The sequence below is a fragment of the Lynx canadensis genome, chromosome B1 (genome assembly GCF_007474595.2).
Source record: "Lynx canadensis isolate LIC74 chromosome B1, mLynCan4.pri.v2, whole genome shotgun sequence".
In the NCBI taxonomy this organism is placed as follows: domain Eukaryota; kingdom Metazoa; phylum Chordata; class Mammalia; order Carnivora; family Felidae; genus Lynx; species Lynx canadensis.
The window spans coordinates 152,662,682-152,684,232 of NC_044306.2; the positions used below are offsets into that span (position 1 = coordinate 152,662,682).

At 34.2% G+C, this 21,551-nt stretch overlaps 1 long non-coding RNA gene across 2 annotated transcripts in view; it reads right to left on the minus strand.

Moving 5' to 3' along the window:
* LOC115512595 overlaps window positions 1-21,551 on the minus strand; it is an 85,986-nt gene that overhangs the window by 62,398 nt on the left and 2,037 nt on the right. Inside the window, exons 2-3 of one of the 2 annotated variants that reach the window (XR_004343581.1) lie at window positions 18,949-19,064; window positions 3,653-3,749 (exon numbers count right to left, since the gene is read on the minus strand). This is a non-coding gene — a long non-coding RNA (uncharacterized LOC115512595). Of the gene's footprint in view, window positions 1-3,652; window positions 3,750-18,948; window positions 19,065-21,551 lie in introns of those variants that run through there. The other variant, XR_003968433.1, reaches the window with a different exon arrangement.

The following is a 21,551-nucleotide window of genomic DNA, read 5'->3' on the forward strand; positions in this document are numbered from 1 at the left end:
CTATTCAGTTTGAGTACCTTAATTTTTAATCAAGGAATTTAAGCTGCTCATAGTTACTTCCATATGGAAACACTGTATTTGGTCCTTTGCGTACTTTTATTTTATGATTCGCATTTTATGCATTTCAGGGTTTCTTTTTGTTCCATCTTTTGTTTTACTAACTTAATTCTTTCTGCAGATTCAAACATTAAGGTGCTAATTCCAATTCAGCTCCTTAAGACTTTAAGATTTGTTTTAAAACAATGAGTTATATCTATATTGAATAAGACAGTTTATTTTTAGACTCTTTTACTCATTTTCCTTACATTATTTCCCTAACATTTTTCCAGTTCATATTTATTTTATTGTGAGGCCACAAGCTCTATATTTAAAAAAAATAAATGTATGTTTCAAGATAAAGATAAAATATATCTTTCCAGATAAATTATTTTTTACACTTAAACATTCACTTTTGGAGTTATAATTCTAATAGTTATTTATATGCATTAAGACCTTACCCTTTCCCATAGACTTTAGGATTTTTACACATTTATCTTAATTTTTACCTAATTGATGTTCATAGCCATTTCTTATCACTTGGTGATGCAGAAAAATTCATCCAAAACGTTTTAATGAAAATCTCTTTGAGCGCTATTCTTTTGAAGTTCTACAGGACTTAGTGTTTCCTTCACACATGAACCATATCTTTGAAGGACATAACAGTTTTCAATCACAGTCATTTTTTTGTTAAACCTCTTTTGACTTTGCTTCACTGTCCTCCTGCATTTATTGTTGCATAGGAAAAAAAAAAAGAGGAAACTTCATGAAGTCTTTAGAAAAAAGTCACTACAGAAATTTAAAAATAAAGTAAATGAACAGTTTACTGAAAAATCAGGTGTCAAAGGAACTACTTCACTTTGGAGAAGACAGAGGCTACAATATTCATCAGTTGCCAAATCGAAGTATTTCACGATTGAAAACCATTACCGACATTATGGAGAGCATGTTGATAATATCTAGATAAGGTTGAAATCTTAATCTTACACTTATGATCTTTTTATTCCATTTCCAGGTGTATAAGCTTAGATGGACTTTGACAAAACATGTGCAAGAGTCTTCATTACATTGACAACAGTGGAAATAAAATGGATAATTAAATTATGCCTTAACCCTCGTATCAGAATACTGTAAAACTACACAACTAACTGAAAGAGATACTTTATTTATATGTAAAAATGTTGAAAATATAATGCTAACTGTAAAACTACAAATTAAAGGAAGTTATATATGATTTGTTATATATTTGTGAAATACTTAAAACCACACAAACTATATTTATTCTAGTTTTACTTTAATCAGTTATAAATGCATATAACTTAAAGACTCACAAAGTTCAAAAAGTTTACTAATAAAGGAGTGGTTCAGTGTCTCTGCCCCTGACTTCTGTATTTCCAAAATCAACCATTTTGACTCATTAGCTGATTATTTTGGTATATATCTGTATATATCTAAATTAAATATACAGCATTAAATATGCTTCAACATACCAGTTTTTTAAGGTTGTACACTATCTATTGATTTTGAAATAATAAAGATAAAGATTTGGTTCTTTTTCATCATTCCCCTCTATAACATTCCATCACATCCTTCAGTCACTCCTATTTATCAACATTATTGTTAGATCTACATTCTGCATTTGCATCGTTTTGTTATTATGTGAATGCTATCAGATGGTCATTCAAGAAGTATCACATTATTAGTTGTCTTTTCCCTAAAACTTTATTTTCCCTAAAAACTGTCTTATTTTTCCTATTACTAAAATAACCCTAATTTATTAATTAATTTTATCACTCTTTTCCTTGCATTAGCATGCATCAGGCATTTTATCAATTTTACTTTATGAAAGAAATCTTTTCAACTGTCTTCTGATCTCTCTGATCAGAATGGTTTGGCCTCCATACCAGGAATACAGATTTCATCTTGGGATCATCCTTGACCATGTTCTGAGAATCCTATTCCCTTTACTTCTGTGCTGGAGACATATTTTCAGAATACACATGTAATTACTTATTAGTTTATACCTTGATTTAGGTTGAATATATTATCCAGTACCTTCCTAAGAAAAATCAGGTGGGAAGTACTAAAGAACAAATTTATTTGATCTTCACACATATTGATAATTCAGCTGGATGTAAAATTTCAGATTGGAAATATTTTTTCTTACAAGTTTTGAAGACATTGCTCCATTTTGTTCTATTTACCAGTGTTGGTATTCACACACTTAAAGGTATTAAGCTAAGTGAGCTAAGTCAGAGAAAAACTAATACTATATGATTTCACTTTTATGTGAAATCTAAAAAATAAAACAAGTGAACAAACACACTCTTAAATACAGAGAGCTGACGGTGGTGGAATGGGTGAAATAGATAAGGGAGGTGGTGGTGGAATGGGTGAAATTGATAAAGATGATTAAGAGTTACAAACTTAGAGGTATAAAATAAAGAAGGCACAAAGATGAAAAGTACAGCATAGAGAATATACTCAATAATATTGTAACAATGTTGTATGATGACCAATGACTACACCTATTGTGGTGAGCACTGAATAATGTATAGAATTCTTGAATCAATATGTTGTACACCTGAAACTAATATAAGATTGCATGTTAATTTTACTTCAATAAAAAATAAATTAAAATAATAGACAATAGATAACAAAAGTAATTCCAATTCCTGAATTTTTATGTATCTTTTGTAATGTTTTTCTCTCTCCTTTTAGTAGCTAATAGACTCTTCTTCTTTTTTCATCATTGTCCTGAAATGCCCTGTGTCTTTGCCTAAACCTATTTTTAGTCATTTTACTGATTCCTTGGTATGGGTTGTGAGCTTTCAGTACCCAGACTTGTATCCTTAATATTTATAGGTTTTAATTTAATTATCTCTTGGATGATTTTCTTTCATTATCTTTTCTCCCCTCTGGAATTATTATTTTATTTTTTTTTAATTTTTAATGTTTCTTTATCTTTGAGAGAGAGAGACAGAGTGTGAGCAGGGGAGGGGCAGAAAGAGAGGGAGACAGAATCTGAAGCAGGCTTAGGTTCTGAGCTGTCAGGACAGAACCCCACGTGGGGCTTGAACTCATGAATTGCAAGATTATGTATGACCTGAGCTGAAGTCAGACGCTTAACTAACTGAGCCACCGAGGTGCCCCTGGAATTATTATTTTAGAAGGTTTGGCTTTCCAGCAAGTCCTCTGGATTTCTTATATTTACTCTGCTACCTTACACTTTTCCTTGCTTCATTTTCTTCACTGTCTCGTCAATCCTTCTGTTGAGTTTTCATTTCAATTATATTTAGTTTTCAAAACCTTTTTTTTTACTACTCTGTTTTTATGTCTTGTTCCTGTTTCATAGGTTTAAAACAGAGTGGTCAAGGAAGTCTGGCAGTTCTGGAGTTCCATACACAAAAGTCATGTGTAGTGGCCATACTTCCTAAGATGTCTCCCTTACCTCACTTGATATTCATATTCTGTGTACTTCCTTCCTCTTGAGTGTAGGTTGACCTAGTGACTGCTTCTAATGTATTGAATAGGCAAAAGTGATAGAATGTAATTTTGGAAATTAGGTTGTAAAAATTATCTCTTTTCTTGCTTACACAATCTTTTACCTTCTCACTTGCTCACATCGATGAGGTAAGATGTAATGTGGAAGAGACTCACATGGTGAGGAACTCAGGATAGTCTCTGACAAAGAGGCCACAAGGAACCAAATCCTGCCAACGACAAAGTGAGTGAGTTCAGAAGTAGGTCCTTCACCAGTTGAGTATCAAAATAACTATAGCTCCATCCAATACCTCGATTTCAGCTCCTGAGAGACATAATTCACACAATACAACTAAGCTGTGTCCAATTTCCAAATCTACAGAATCCTTGAAGCGATCAATGTTGTTTCAATTAACTGAGTGTTGAGGCAATTTGTTGCCTCTAATATTAAACAATTAATATAATACATAATATGCAGGACACTATTCTTATCTTCACTCATACTGATATAAACTAGAACAGGGACTTCTGTTTAACTTTTTTCAGAGAATAAATTCCAGATTTCAGTGAGGTAAGGTAGAGGGAAATATACTTAACAGCACAGATTAGGGAATAGGATCTGGAAATCCGATTCTTTTCAAAACACATTTTCAATTGAAAGTCATATTTTTGTTCCATTATTCCACTATCAGAGTTATCTAATGCCATAAATTTCAGAGTCTTCTTTGGATTCAGAGGAAAAATCAGCCTGCTTACGTAAAAAGAATGAAATCTTGCCATTTGCAACACGTATGGAGCTACAGAGTATAATGTTAAGCGAAATAAGCCAGTCAGAGAAAGACAAATACCACATGATCTCACTCAACTGTGGAATGTAAGAAACAAAACAAATGAACAAGGGGAAAAAAGAATTAGAAAGGATCCAAGAAATAGGCTCTTAACTATTGAGAGCACACTGATGGTTATTAGAAGGGAGGTGGGTTAAACAGGTGATGAGGATTAAGGAGTGCACTTGTCGTGATGTGCACTGAATGATGTATGGAATTGTTGAATCATGATATTGTACACCTGAAACTAACCCTGTATGTTAAGTAAAATGAGATAAAATTTTGAAGAGAAAATTGACTGCTTATTTTTTTTCCCTCACTACTGCTTAGGCTTCAACTTTCTTGGGCCTCTTAGATTATTTATCCCTCATCCAAATATAGTCCATCTTCCAAAATATTTTTGTTATCTCCTTTTTTGTTTTCATTCTCCTTATGACTTTGTGTTTGTATTTTGATCCATTACTAATTTTGTAAATCCTTTTACTAGTAATTTTAGTAGAGTTTCAGAGGCAATCTAAAGTGGATGCATGTGTTCAATCTGCTACCTATATACAGTGCACAAGTTCATCAGTATTTTTAATGCTTTTAGGAAAATAAAGGGTTCTGTAAATATTTATTCATGTGGGGTTAAGGTTATACGAATATTTTATATATTTTTTTGCAATTTAAATATACGTTTAATGTCAAATTTAGGTTTCAAAAATCCTATATTTGGTCTACATTACAGAGGTTTTGAATTTTCATACTACTACATTACTGCATGATAATACAAGTTTTAACCTACTTAAAGTGATTAGAAATCCAAAATGGAAAGATACAAAAAAGGAACTTCAGATAAAACTCCCAATACAAATTAATTAAAATGGCTGATTTTTGCTTTTCCTTTTCTTTATTCCTCTCTTTCTCTCTTTCTCTTCTCTTCTCTTTCTCTCTCTCTCTTTCTCTCTCTCTTTCTTTCTTCTTTCTTCTGGAAAAGAAAGGCCTTTGTTTACAAATAAATATGATATTTTTCCAACAGTGTGGTTGGAGAAACCAAGTCATAATCCTATGCCCACATGTGTGATGTTAAAAAAGAAATCTGTTTCCATTTTCCTCAGACCAGCCGCCTGACATTTCAAAAGATAAGAAACACTGCTCAGCTTGAATGAACTCAAAAATATCTCTGCAAATGTATTTGAACTCATCTTTTGAAATGTCAGTTTGGGACGAAGTGATATGAGTTACTCATTCGGGTATAAGTGTTAAGAGTCTAAAACATTTTTTTTTTTTAAGAAGAGAGAATAAGTTTGAAGAATATATTTTTGAGTAAATCAAGGAAGTACAAGTTTGTGTGATATTATTTCATTAAGATAACTAGTTATCCACTAAGATACTTGAATTTAAATATAAAATATATTATTATAGATTTATATATAAATTTATTGATTTGATTTAAAAATTTTTTTTTTCAACGTTTATTTATTTTGGGGACAGAGAGAGACAGAGCATGAACGGGGGAGGGGCAGAGAGAGAGGGAGACACAGAATCGGAAACAGGCTCCAGGCTCTGAGCCATCAGCCCAGAGCCTGACGCGGGGCTCGAACTCACGGACCGCAAGATCGTGACCTGGCTGAAGTCGGACGCTTAACCGACTGCGCCACCCAGGCACCCCTGATTTGATTTTTAAAACTGTCTCCTTCAGACATTCTTTTTTATTTATTCAACATCTCATTGACCATTTTACGATGTTTCGTGTTTATGTGGAATATTTTTGTGTGTCCTAATATTTTCTTTTTAAAGAGATTTATTATAAAACTGGATCTGATTCATCCTGTTTCTGTTGTTGTTATTGTTGTTGTTGTTGGATAACTTGGACATGTAATTAGAGTGGTCATAAACCACATATCTTTAAAAATTAATGATGAAAGCTGACTTACCATATATGGCCCCAAACTGTACTCTTGGGCATTTACTCCAAAGATATGAATATTATTTTCACACAGGAATTTGTATACAAATGTTCATAGCAGCTTTATTTGTAATAGCCCAAAGCTCAAATATCCTTCAGTGAGTGATATGGTTAAACAAATTGTGGTACCTTAATACCACGGAATACTACTCAGCAATAAAAACAAATTATATATAGATACACAGATATAGATAGATATATATTTAGATATATAAAATTTGGATGAACCTCAAGGAATTTATGTTGAATGAAAAAAGCCAATCTCAAAAGGGTACATACTGCATAATTCCACTTATGTAACATTGTGAAATAGCATAAAACATAAATGGAAAATAATCTATTAGTGGTTTCCAAGGGCTAGAGGTGAGGGATATATGCAGCTATAAAGAGAGCATGAGGCGATATTTTGGTGATGGTACAAGTGTTTGATTTTCCTGGAGGTTATACAAGGCTACATACACATGTAATAAAATTGCATACATATACACACAAGTGCATGTATACCTGCTGAAATGTGAATAAGTGCTATAAATTATGCCAATATCAATTTCATGGTTTTAATACTGTATTACAAATGTGTCATTACATTAACATTGGGGAGATTTAGGAACATGGGGACGGGTTCACACAACTTTGTACATTTCTATGCAACGTCTTGTGAATCTATAATTATTTCAAAATGAATGTCTACAAAAACTCACTTATAGTAAAATAATTTTGATAGGCAGAATTTTAAGAGGCAATCCAATGCTTTAAAGTTTTCATTTTGGGACTCTGTCACATTTTGAAGGTACGAATGTTCACTTCGATTCACCTTCCAATGGGAGGCCTTCAAAAGCTGTTGTGCTCAGACTAGTTTACTGTATAAATAAGTCTGCAGGAAGGCTCCATATACATGCCTATGAAAAAGAGCTTAGAGGTGTTTTGTTTTGTTTTGCTTTAATATTAAATATGCATTCCCATTTTGCCTTTTTGGTTATATTTATTATTGTTGGTAAACATGGAATGGAATCTGATTATAGGACACAATAACACTGGGAATATATTTTGTGTAAATAAAGGAAAATTTATATATATTTACCTAGGTTTTTTGTTCTCTAGAAAAAATTAAAGTCCTTTGTTTAATTAATATTTAAATATACATTTATAAATTAAGGCACCCATTTTCATATTTTTATTAACTTCCATTTTCTAAAAATTTCAGGCTTAACAATAAAAATTGTTGGTAGATCCTAAACAACTATTTCAATTTGTGATTTATGTTCATGCTTAGGCCCTTTATTGAGTCATGTTCTTCCTCAGAGTCCATCAGTACTTACAGTTAAATTCATTTTCAATTTACAGCCAAAAAATTCTCATAGTATCTTTAATTAAATCAACTAGTTTTACTACAAACCATTACTAACATTTTTGTATTTATCTTATGTTGTTTTATCACTCAAAAGTAGTTAATGATATATATTTGTTGTATCATAAAGCTTTCACGTTTTTATAAAATTTATAAAAGCATGGAGGAAACATGTAGGAAAAGGTGCTACTTCAGAAGCTGGCTCTATTTTGAGCCCATAGAACTAGAAAAAACTTTCTATGTTTTTTGGGGTTTTTTTTTAGTTATATTTGCTGAGAAAATCTGGGCATAAGATTACTGAAGAAAATGAATTTGAAAATCTTCTCTTTAATTGAAAAGACAGGTATTTAAAAGGTGCTTGAAGAAGGGAAAGGTGAAGAAGAGTGAAAAGGAGGAAGCCAGGAAAATGGATACCAGGAAAGAGTTTGAAAAGTATTGCTTCAGAAAAATTCTCTGTGATCAAATTTTAGAACAATGAAGTCAAATATCAATACTTAGTGTTTCTGTGATACAATCCTCCTCTCTTTTCACGAGGTTGAGAAAATTAGCTATTCAAAGCCCACACTTATTGGAGCAAAGGAACAGGGACATTGCCAATTATGAAGTAAACCAGTATGGAAAGAAAATAAGAGCAGAACTGCCATCAATCAAGTGGGGGTGCTGGAAATTCCACCAAGAAATTCATTGGAAAATGAGGTACACAACCTCCCAACATTGTCAGAATACTTGAAAATGTAGTGGACATACCACAAAAGTGATTACATCCTCCTGTTTTCAGAATAGGGGCAGGAGCTAATTGAAAGAATTTTACTTCCTAATTTGTGGTCATATAAGGCTTTTCATCATCACTGTATTTCAACTCTACTCATTCCTTTCCTCCTCTTATTTCTTCCTTCCCTGTTGTGCATCTGTATGTGTATGTTTGTATGTATGAATGAATACACATTTTCTTCTGGGATATTTTTTATTTCTATGTTTCCATGGTTATACAAGTAATAAGTGCTAATTACATAAACTATAAAAATTAAAAGTAGAAAAATAAGGGGCACCTGGGTGGCTCAGTTGGTTAAGCATCCAACTTCATATTGGGTCATGATCTCACAGTTTGTGGGTTCGAGCCTCACTTAATGCTTTGTGCTGACAGCTCAGAACCTGGAGCCTGCTACAGATTCTGTACCTCCCTTTCTCTCTGGCTCTCTTGCATTTGTGCTCTCTCTTTATCTCTCTCTCTCAAAAATGAGATGAAAATTTAAAAAATTCTTTTATTCAAAAACAAGTAGAAAAATAAATCCAAATTATCCCATCAATCATATACAGATGTCATTAATGACACATAACTTTCCAAATTAAAAAAAAATGTTTTATATTGTGTCTTTATAATATGATACTTCAGAACTTTCTTTTTATGTACATATTTTTCCAAACATTTAAATCGTTCCATGGTGTTTCATTATTATACAGATGTATGTAATACTTCTTAATGAACATTAATTTCTGATTTTTATCCATTAAAAATAACATTATGGAGAGAAAGGAAGATGGTGGTGGAGTAGGAGGATACAAGTCTTGCCTCACCCCATAAATACAATTAGATAGCTGTCAAAATATCTTAAATACCTCCAAAATTGACCTAAAGACTGATAGAACAAACTTCACAACCAAAGAGAGAGAAGAAGCCACATGAAATAAGGTAGGAAGTGCAGAGATGTGGTTTAGGGGAGAAACAGATTATGGGTACTACAGAGGCAAGGGAGATGTGGTCTTGGAGATGGAGGAGACAGAGAGAGGAGCACACAGGGGAATGTACAAGGAGAATGTTTCTGCAAAGCCACTGGCTTGGAAAATGAAAAGGGCTGAATTTCATCAGGTCTTGCAACCAGTGAGGCTTAAAGTCTGGAGTTTTATTTATTTTTTAATTTTTTTTTCATGTTTATTTGTTTTTGAGAGAGAGAGAAAGAGAGAGCATGGGGGGAGGGACAGAAAGAGAAGGAGAAACAGAATCCAAAGCAGGTTCCAGTCTCTGAGCTGTCAGCCTGACAAGGCTTGAACCCATGAGCTATGATATCATGACCTGAGCCGAAGTCAGACACTTAACCAACTAAGCCACTCAGGTGCCCCAAAGTCTGGAGTTTTAAAGGTCAGCAGGCTTGGATGGGATAGATCCAGGAGAGCACTGCCCTGCTCATGGAGAGAAGGCAGGCAAACAACCTAGATGTAGATAGCATGGAAACAGTGATCTGAAAAATGCCTGGTGCCAAAGAGGGCAGAGTATTTGCTATTATATGAGTGCTTCCCTGAAAGGCAACATTCATAGAGACACCTCTCTAGGAACAAAGCAGTTGGCTTGAGACGTTTTCCTCTCCCACCCCTCAGCATAAGCTCAACAACCTGCAGGAAACAGTGCAGCACCCACATTGGCTTCCCAACTTGTTTACACCAAACCCCACACCCCTACACTTTGGTGGAACTGCCCTTCTCAGTCACACTTGCCTCAGTACCAGTGCAGTGGGCCCCACCCCAAGAGACCAACACAAAACCCTGTCCACACCACATCTCCTGACCAGAGAGTTCTACAGGGACTCAGTTCTGGTGGAGTTGGTGTCAGGTCTCATTTCACAAGCAGACCAGAGCACACCTAGTAAAACTCATCACATATAAGCCAGGCACCAAACACTGCTCACAGCAGGCAAGAAGACCCACTATAGACAATTGGACTGAAGGATAAGGCAGCCAAAAAACAAAAGCAGAGCACACACAGTACACACCAAAAACACTTGATGAACCACCAGGCCCTAGGCACTACATGACTTCTTCTACATAAAGCCATTACTTTTAGGAACAGGAGACATAACTGGTTTTTCTAACACAGAGAAGAAGGCAGAAACTCAGACAAAATGACAAGATGGAGGAATTTATCTCAAATAAAAGAACAAGATAAGGTCATGGGCAGATATCTAAGCAAATCAGATATAAGTAACATCCCTGATAGAGAATTTAAAGCAACAATCAAAAAGATGCTCACTGCACTTGAGAAAAGAAGACATGAGTCAGACCCTTACCTTAGAGATAAAAGAGTTAAAAAAGAATCAGAGATGAAGAGTACAATAAACGAGATTAGAAACAGGCCTGATGCAATGAACAGCAAACTGGAAGAAGCAGATGACCAAATTAGTGACCTAGAACACAGAGTCATGGAAAGTAATCAAGATGGAAAAAAGAGAAAAAAGAATTACACAAGACAAGGATAGACTTAGGGAACTTAGTGACTCCTTCAAATGTCATAGCATTCCTATTATAGGAGTCCTAGAAGAAGAAGAGAAAGAAAAGGGGGCAGAAAATTTATTTGAACAAATAATAGCTGAAAACATCCCTAAGCTGGAGAAGGAAACAGACATCCAGATCTAGGAGGCACAGAGATCTCCCAACAAAATCAACAAAAGCAGGACAACACCAAGACATATTGTAATTAAATTTGCAAAATATAGTGATAAATAAAAAAAACCTAAAAGTAGTAAGAAAAAAGAAGTCCTTAACTTACAAAGGAAAATCCATAAGGCTACCTGGAGATTTCTCAACAGAAACATGGCAAGCCAGAAGGGACTGGCATGATATATTCAAAGTACTGAATGGGAAAAATCTGCAGCAAGAATACTCTATCCAGTTAGTATCATTCAAAATAGAAGGGAACACAAAGTGTTTCCCAGACCAACAAAAACTAAAGAAGTTCATGACCATAAAACCAACCCTGCAAGAATATTAAAGGTGACTATGAGTTGAAAGGAGAGACTAAGGGTGCCTGGGTGGCTCAGTCTGTTAAGCGTCTGACTTCAGCTCAGGTCATGATCTCATGGTTCCTGGGTGCGAGCCCCATGTCTGGCTCTAATCTGACAGCTTTATCAGAGCCTGGAGCCTGTTTTAGATCCTGTGTCTCCTTCTCTCTCTGCCCCTCCCCTGCTCACGCTCTTTTTCTTTCTGTCTCTCAAAAATAAATAAATGTTAAAAAAAAATTTAGAAAAGAGAGACCAAAGATAAGAAAGGATCGGAACAAAATGAGAAAACAAGTAATAAAATGGAAATAAATACATAATAAATAGATAATTTAGTAAATTACAATTATAATAAATATTTTCTATCAATAATTACTTTGAATGTTAATGGACTAAACCGATCAAAAGACATAGGGTGTCAGAATGAATTAAAAACAAAAACAAAAACAAACAAACAAAAGAAAACAAGTTACTCATTTTATAACTAAAGACACCTCCAGATTGAAAGTGAAGGGATGGAAAAACATTTATCATGCAAATGGGCATCAAAAGAAAGCTGGAGTAGCAATACTTATATTGGAAAAACCAGACTTTAAAGGTATTTTTTTAATGTTTATTTATTTTTGAGAGAGAGAGAGAGGGAGACAGAGAATCCAAAGCAGGATCCAGGCTCCAAGCTGTCAGCACAGAGCCTGAAATGGGGCTCAAACTCACGTGCTGTGAGATCATGACCTGAGCTGAAGTCGGATGCTTAACCGACTGATCCACCCATGTACCCCTGGAAAAACTAGACTTTAGAGGCACCTGGGTGGCTCTGTCACTTGAACATTTGACTTTAGCTCAGGTCATCATCTCACAGTTCATGGGTTCAGGTTCCACGTCAGGCTCTGTGCTGACAGTTCAGAGCCTGGAGCCTGCTTCAGATTCTTTGTCTCCCTCTCTCTCTGCCCCTCCCCAGATTGTGCTCTCTCTCTTTCTCTCTCTCTCTCTGTCTCTCAAAAATAAATAAATAAATAAATAAATAAATAAATAAATAAATAAACTTAAAAAAAAAGGAAAAACTAGACTTTAAATCAAAGATTATAACAAGAGACAAAGAAGGGCACTATAAAATAATAAAGGGGGCAATCCAACAGCAAGGTATAACTATTGTAAATATTTCTGCACCCAACATAGCAACATTTGGTGCTTCCAAGCACCAAAATATATAAATTAATAACAGACATAAAGGAACTAATTGATAATAATACAATAATAGTGGGGGAATTTAACACTCCACTTACATCAATGGACAGATCATCTAAACAGAAAATAAATAAGGAAACAATGGCTTTGAATTAGACAGTGGACCAGATGGATTTAACAGATATGCTAAGAACATTCCACCCTAAAGCAGCAGAATATGCATTCTTTTCAAGTGCACATGGTACATTCTCCAGAATAGTTCTCATGTCTGATCACAAAACAGGACTCAATAAATACAAAAAGACTGAAGTCATACGATGCACCTTTTCTGACCACAACACTATGCAACTAGAAATCAACCACAAGAAAAAATCTGGGAAGACCACTAATACATGCTACTGAAAATGAATGGATCAACCAGGAAATCAAAGAAGAAATAGAAAAAAACATGGAAACAAATGAAAATGAAAATAGAACAGCCCCAAATCTTTGGGATGCAGGAAAATCAGTCCTGAGAGGGAAGCATATAGCAATGCAGGCTTACCTCAAAAAACAAAAAAGAAAATAAGCCACCTAGTGTTACACCTAAAGGAGCTAGAAAAAGAACAACAAATGAAGGTAACACCAGCAGAAGGAAGGACATAATAAAGATTAGAATAGAAATAAATATAGAAACTAAAAATACAATGGAACATATCAATGAAACCAGGCACTTGCTTAAAAAATTAATAACATTTATAAACCTCTACCCAGACTTACCAAAAATAAAAAAGACTCAAATAAGTGAAATCACAAATAACAACCAACACTGCAGAAAGATAAAAACAATTCTAAGAGAATATTATGCAAAATTATATGCCAACAAATTGGACAGCCTAGAAGAAATGGATAAATTTCTACAAGCATATAAACTACCAAAACTGAAAAAGGAAGGAATAGAAAACTTGAGCAGACTTATAACCAGCAAATAAATTTTATTTTTTTGTTTATTTATAAATATAATTTATTGTCAATTTAGCTAACATACAGTGTATACAGTGTGCTCTTGACTTTAGGAGTAGATGCCCATGATTCATCGCCTACCTACAACACCCAGTGCTCATCCCAACAGGTGCCCTCCTCCATGCCCATCACCCATTTTCCCCTCTCCCCTGACCCTCCCATAAACCCTCAGTTTGTTTTCTGTATTTAAGAGTCTCTTATGGTTTGCCTTCCTCTCTGTTTGAAACTATTTTCTTCCCTCTTCCCTTCTCCTATGATCTTTTGTTAAGTTTCTCAAATTCCACATATGAAAACATATGATATCTGTCCTTCTCTGAATGACTTATTTCACCTAGCATAATACCCTCCAGTTCCATCCACATTGTTGCAAATGGAAATATTTCATTCTTTCTCATTGCCAAGGAGTATTCCATTGTATACATAGGCCACATCTTTATCCATTCATCAGTTGATGGAAATTTGGGCTCTTTCCATAATTTGGTTATTGTTGAAAGCACTGCTATAAACATTGGTGTACATGTGCCCCTGTGAATCAGCACTCCTGTATCCTTTGGATAAATTCCTAGTAGTACTATTGCTGGGTAGTAGGGTAGTTCTATTTTTAATTTTTGAGGAACGTCCACACTGTTTTCCAGATTGGCTGCACCAGTTTGCATTCCCACCAATAGTGCAAGAGGGTTCCCATTTCTCCACATCCTCGCTAACATCTTTTGTTTCCTGAGTTGTTAATTTTAGCCACTCTGACAGGTGGGAAGTGGTATTTTAGTGTGGTTTTGATTTGCATTTTCCTGATGATGAGCGATGTTGAGCATCTTTTCATGTGTCTGTGGCCATCTAGGTGTCTTCTTTGGAAAAGAAGTGGTGAGCGTACCCACTTCTTCACTGGATTTTTTTTCAGATATTGAGTTTGGTAAATTCTTTATAGATTTTGGATACTAACCCTTTATCTGATATGTCATTTGCAAATATCTTTTCCCACTTCATCTGTTGTCTTTTAGTTTTGTTGATTGTTTCCTTTGCAGTGCAGAAGCTTTTAATCTTGATGAGGTCCCAATAGTTCATTTTTGCTTTTATTTCCCCTTGCCTTTGGAGAAGTGTTGAGTAAGAAGTTGCTGTGGCTGAGGTCACAGAGGTTGTTGCCTGTTTTTCTCCTCTAGGGTTTTGATGGTTTCCTGTCTCGCACTTAGGTCTTTTATCCATTTTGAGTTTATTTTTGTGTGTGGTGTGATAAAGTGTTACAGTTTCATTCTTCTGCATGTTGCTGTCTAGTTCACCCAGCACCATTTGCTAAAGAGACTGTCTTTTTTCCATTGGATACTCTTTCCTGTTTTGTCAATGATTAGTTGGCCATACATTTGTGGGTCCAATTCTGGGTTCTTTATTCTATTCCATTGGTCTATGTGTCTGTTTTTGTGCTAATATCATACTGCCTTGATGATTACAGCTTTGTAATAGAAGCTAAAGTCTGGGATTGTGATGCCTCCCACTTTGGTTTTCTTTTTCAACATTACTTTGGCTATTCAGGGTCTTTTGTGATTCCATACAAATTTTAGGATTGTTTGCTCTAGCTCTGAGAAGAATACCAGTGCAATTTTGATTGGGATTGCATTGAATGTGTAGATTGCTTTGGCTAGTATTGACATATGAACAATATTTGTTCTTCCAATCCATGAACATGGAATATTTTTCCATTTCTTTGTGTCTTCATCAATTTGTTTCATAAGTTTTCTATAGTTTTCGGCATAACAGATCTTTTATATCTTTGGTTAGGCTTATTCCTAGGTATTTTATGGGTCTTGGTGGAATTGTAAGTGGGATCAATTTCTTGATTTCTCTTTCTGTTGCTTCATTATTGGTGTATAGAAATGCAACCAATTTCTGTACATTTTATATCCCCAGCAAAGAAACTGTATCAGTAACTCCCAAAAAACAAAAGTCCAGGACCAGATGGCTTCACAAGAAAATTCTACTAAACATTTAAAGAAACCTACTCTTTTTAAACTTTTCCAAAAAACAGAGAATGAAAGAAAGTTTTCAAATTCGTTCTATGAGACCAGCATTACCCTGATACCAAAACCAGACAAAGACTCCATTAAGAAAGAGACTACAGGACAAAATCTCTGATGAACATGGATGCAAAATTCTCAATAAAATACTAGCAAACTGATCCAAGAATATATATTAAAAAATCACTAACCTTGATGAAGTGGGATTTATTACTGGGTTGCATGAGTGGTTCAATATTTGCAAATCAAACAATGAGACACACCACATTAATAAAAGAAAAGATAAAAATCATATGATCATTTCAATAAATGCATTTCAGAAAAAGCATTTGACAAAGTACAACATCCATTTATGTAAAAACTCTCAAAAAAAGTAGGTTTAGGGAAAACATAATTAAACACAATAAAGGCCACATATGAAAAACCCACAGCTAATATAATCCTCTATGTGGAAAATCTGAGAGCTTTTCCACTATGGTCAGGAACAAGATAGGGATGTCCACTCTCACCACTTTTATTTAACATAGTACTGGAAATCCTAGATACAGCAATCAGACAACAAATAAAAATAAAAAAGCATACAAATCAACAAGAAGAGATAAAATTTTCACCATTTTCAGATGACATGATACTCTATACAGAAAACTGAATAACTCCACCCAAAAACTGTTAGAATGGATAAACAAATTCAGTAAATTCTCAGGATATAAAATCAACATACAGGAATCTGTTGCATTTCTATACACCAATAATGTAAGCAACAGAAAGAGAAACTAAGGAATCAATCCCATTTACAATTGTACCAAAACCAATAAGATACCTATGAATAAACCTAACCAAAGAGGTGAAAGATCTGTACTCTGAAAATGATAAAACACTGATGAAAGAAATTGAAGATGACACAAATAAAATAGAAAGACATCCTATGTTCATGGATTGGAGAGCAAATATCGTTAAAATGTCTGTACCACCCAAAGCAACATATCTATACATTTAATGCAATCTATACATTTAATGCAATCCCTATCAAAGTACCAACAGTATTTTCACACAGCTAGAACAAACAATATTGTTCTATATGGAGCCACAGAAGACCCTGAAAAGCAGTCTTGAAAAAGAAAAGCAGAGATAGAGGAATCATAATTATGGACATAAAGTTATATTACAAAGCTACAGTAATCAAAAGAGTATGGTGCTGGCACAAAATAAACACATAGATCAATGAAACAGAATAGATAACTCAGAAATAAACTCACAACTATATGGTCAATTACATTTAAAAAAATCAGGAAAGAATATCCAAAGAATTTCCAATCCAAAGACAATTTCTTCAACAAATGGTGTTGGAAAACTAGACAGCAACATGCAAAAGAATGAAACTGGGCTTTCTTACATTATACACAAAAATAAATCCAAAATGGATTAAGGATCTAAATATGAGACCTGAAACCATGAAAATACTAGAAGAGACCACAGGCAGTAATTCTCTGACATTGGCTATAGAAACAGTTTTCTAGATATGTCTCCTGAAGCAAGGGAAACAAAAACAAAACTAAACTACTGAGAGTACATCAAAATAAAAAGCTTCTGCACAGTGCAGAAAACAAACAGCAAAAGGAAAAAACAACCTATGGAATTGGAGAAGATATTTGCAAATGACATATCTGACAAATGGCTAGTATCCCAAATATATAAAGAACCTATAAAACACAACACCCAAAAAAATGAATAGTCCAATTAAAAAAATGGGCAGAAGACATGAATAGACATATTTCCAAAGAAGACATACAGATGGCCAACAGACACATGAAAAGATGCTCAACATGACTGATTGTCAGGGAACTGAAAATCAAAGCTACAATGCAATATTACATCACACATGTCAGAATGACTAAAATCAGAACCACCATAAACAAGTGTTGGGGATGATGTGGATAAAGGGGAACCCTCTTGCTCTGTTGGTGGGAATGCAAACAGCCACTCTGGAAAACATTATGGAGGTTCCTCAAAAAGTTAAAAGTAGAACTACCCTAAGATCCAGCAATTGCACTAGGTATTCACCCAGAGAATACAAAAATACTCATTCAAAGGGATACATGCACCTTGATGTTTATAGCAGCATTACTACAATAGTCAAATTATGGAAATAGCACAAGTGTCTATCAACTGATGACTGCATAAGGAAGTGGTACATATACATGTGCACTAGACTATTACTCGGCCATAAGAATGAATGAAATTTTGCCATTTTCCTTAACAGGAATGGAGCTAGAGAGTATTATGCTAAGTGAAATAAGTCAGAGAAAGACAAATACCATATGATTTCATTCACATATGGAAGTTATTAAACAAAATAAAAGAGGAAAGCAAAAATAGAGAGCAAGACAAACCAAGAAACAGAGTCGTAAGTAGAAAACAAACTGATGGTTACTCGAAAGGAGGTGAGTGGGGGATGAGTTAAATAGGTGATGGAGATTAAGGAGTGCACTTGTAATCATGAGCACCAGGTGTGGCATGGGAGTGTTAAGTCACTATATTGCATCCCCGAAACCAATACTACCCCATATGTTAACTAACTGGAATTGAAACAAAAACTTTAAAAATACCATTATGTTTCATCTTTTAACCCATTTTAATTAATGTGTTTGCTTAAAATTTAAAATTTCTAGCTGCTAGATATAAAGCTACCACATTTTAAAAACATTTGATTTTGCAAAACCACCCTACAAGAGATATTCTAAATTCACTTTCCAGCAACAGAGTATGAGAGTACATGAGATTATCATTACCAGCTTTTACCTAGAAGCCTTTCCAGAGACAACCAATTTGGGACAGTGTGGGACAACCAATCAAGCATTTATCAAAAGCTTGATCACATATACAACCCTTATTTATTTATGCCATTGGGTAAATTTATCAGTTTTTCCCCTAGTAAACTATAGCTAGTTATAAAATATGTTCTCCTATGAGTGGATTATTTATGAACTTCTTTTTTTTTAATATTTATTTATTTTTGGCATAGTGCAAACAGGGAAGGGGCAGAGAGAGGGGGACAGGGGATCTGAAGCAAGCTCTGTGCTGACAAGCTGACAGCAGTGAGCCCGAAGTGGGGCTCGAACTCATGAATTATGAGATCATGACCTGAGCCAAAGTCGGATACTCAACCGACTGAGCCACCCAGGTGTCCTTATTTATGAATTTCGAGTATATGCACTGAATTTAATAAAAAAAAACATTCTTTTGAATATGAAAAATGCTACAACTTATTTTTCATATAACAGCATGCACTTCTGGAATCCAGAAGATGGTTAGAATAGGTGAGTTTTAAGTGAAGTGAGTCACTCACAGTGTATCACTTCAATCTTGGGACTCTTCTGAGCACGCTTTTCCGTCTTCTTTAGCCCTGAGAGTCCTTATTATTTCATTGTTCACATCTTCATAGGATGCCACTTATCCAAGATCCTGGAGGCAAACAACAACCAAAGAACAACCAAAGTCAGTTTGGTTCCTCATCAACTATAGCAGCATTGGCCTCCCGCTACACTCAAATGTCAATAGCCCTCACACATCGATCACAGAATGATTAGAGAATAAACCAACCTCCAACAACAGTAAAAATCAGTGGCTCTTGGGCTCACTCTAATTTATTTAAATATCTTGCTCCTTATTCTTTGCTACAATATTCTCTATTAATACTCATTGACAGAGGAAGACTTTATTATCTTCTTGATATTCATAGAAAACACAAAAAATGACGGCTCATTATGATGCCAATATGTTAATATTTTTTAAGGTGTAAAGGTGACATTTATTACAACTGATAAGCCAATATTGAGACACTGTTATTAACTAAAGTCCATAGTTTACATTAGGGTTCACTCTTGGTGTGGTACATGTAATACATTTTGACAAGTATATAATGTCATATTCCACCATGACAGCATCATACATGATAGATTCACTGCCCTAACAGGCTGTTTTTTTTTCCTTAAACTTGTTAAGTAATAAAATAATTTATATATTAAACCCTCATTAACTAATTACAAAGCTATTTATTCCTTATTTTTTAAGTTAAATACTCATTTAATAATAAATTAAATTGAAATACAATTAAATTGAACATTAATAGCAAAAATGTGGGTAATTAGTAGAGAAAAGTGATTCGAGGACTTCAGAAAAATTCTTAAACAAGATAACTATGAACAAAAATTAAACTATTATCTGTTTTATGTTAATTAAATTAAAATGCAACATAAAATAACGAATACATTAGCATTTTCTTGGTTGTGAACTTTAAGAGCTATTGATTGCTTAAATATATTTTAGTCAGCCTTTTCCTTTGGGGTCAAAATAATTAACATCACCATATATGTATCCTCCTCAGGAAATCATGGACTTGAAAAATTAACTTCATTAGTACATATTACAGTTCCATTAAGCTATCTTATAATTTCATATCTCAAATCTACCATGGATTAAAAGTTTGCTTTGCTTTTGTTTTTTTTTCACAAAATTCTCTGAAAGAAAGCATGCAGCTAAGTGACAAACATTTAAAACAATTATGTAAAAAATTGCCAATAATACATATTTTAGAAAAAAATGCTCTTTGGTTTTTGATGTTTTACTTACATTATTTTCGTAAAGACTGTTGCTTATGTTTTCTACCATAGTTTACATGGGTTTTGTGCTGTTTGTATTAATATTATCTGTCTACACACCTTACTGTTTATTTTCTTGATTTGGTCTATTGTCTCTCCATTGTACACAGATTGTATGTGTGTTTTTGTTTACAGAAGACAGTCTTTTTCTCCAAATAATGCTTATATAGGATCACTTGTTTCTTGTTTTCTCCTATTCATTTTTCTGACCTGTACTATATATTATTTGGCTATTGCTTTTGGATTTAAGTGAACTTAAAAATTGAAGTATTTTTTATTCATTAATTGTTCCCATTAATGCAGAATTTGGGGACAGTCCTCTTTTTTTTTTTTTTTTTCATTTCTGAATGACTGGTTATCAAATTTATTCTTTACTTCCATTATATTACAATTTTCTTCAGAGAGCCAGTGCCATGGGCTAAAATTCCCATGTCTTAGCAGCTGTGAAACTACTCAGGTTGCCTAACCTCATTTCCTCAGTCTTCTCTTCATAAACATGGGGCTAATAATTATACCAACAATGTGGTTAAAATGTCAGTATTAAGTAAAATAATTAATGTAAAACATGATATAATGCTTCACACATAGCAATCTTCAGTAATTACTAGCAATTCTGCTTAGTATAATTGTTTTTGTTGTTCTACTTTGAATGCAGTAAAGATATTTAGGCTTATTAATACCTTGAACTTAACTGTAATACCTTTTATAGGGTAGTAACCTTCCAAGATATCTAATCAATGTGATTCTGAATTTCTCTTCTTCACGAAAGCTTAGTAAAAAGCCAAATCCAAGGTGAGATCTAGGAGACATCAGCCACGTTCACCTTTTGAGGCCACAGCAGTTATCCCAAGCAAAAGAAAAGCAAACAATAGGACTTCTAAGCTCCTACTGATGTTTTAGCCTTTTCTTGTGCAAAGCAGTAGTATGAAGGAAAAAGACAAATGTAGTTTTCTAGCAATACTGTGGTCCAATGTGAGTATGCTAAAAGAGTATTTACGTTCTAAGAAATCAACAAATGGCCAAATATAAGATCTCTTTTGAGACTGAGGCCCAAACCAAGCCATCCTCCTTAACTTGTCTGATTAACTCTTTAATTGCTGTAAGCGAGGCTCTATTTTACAGCTGTTCATTCTTTTAAGGACATGCAACAAATATTTTTAAACAACCGTGAGAAAGATGGCTGCCATTTAAGGTGAAGAACATGAAGGATTTGGCATTCTGTGGCCTTAGTCACTTTAGAAAGAGTTAACTATCTTGAGTGGGGGATAACATAATTAGCCAACACAGTGAA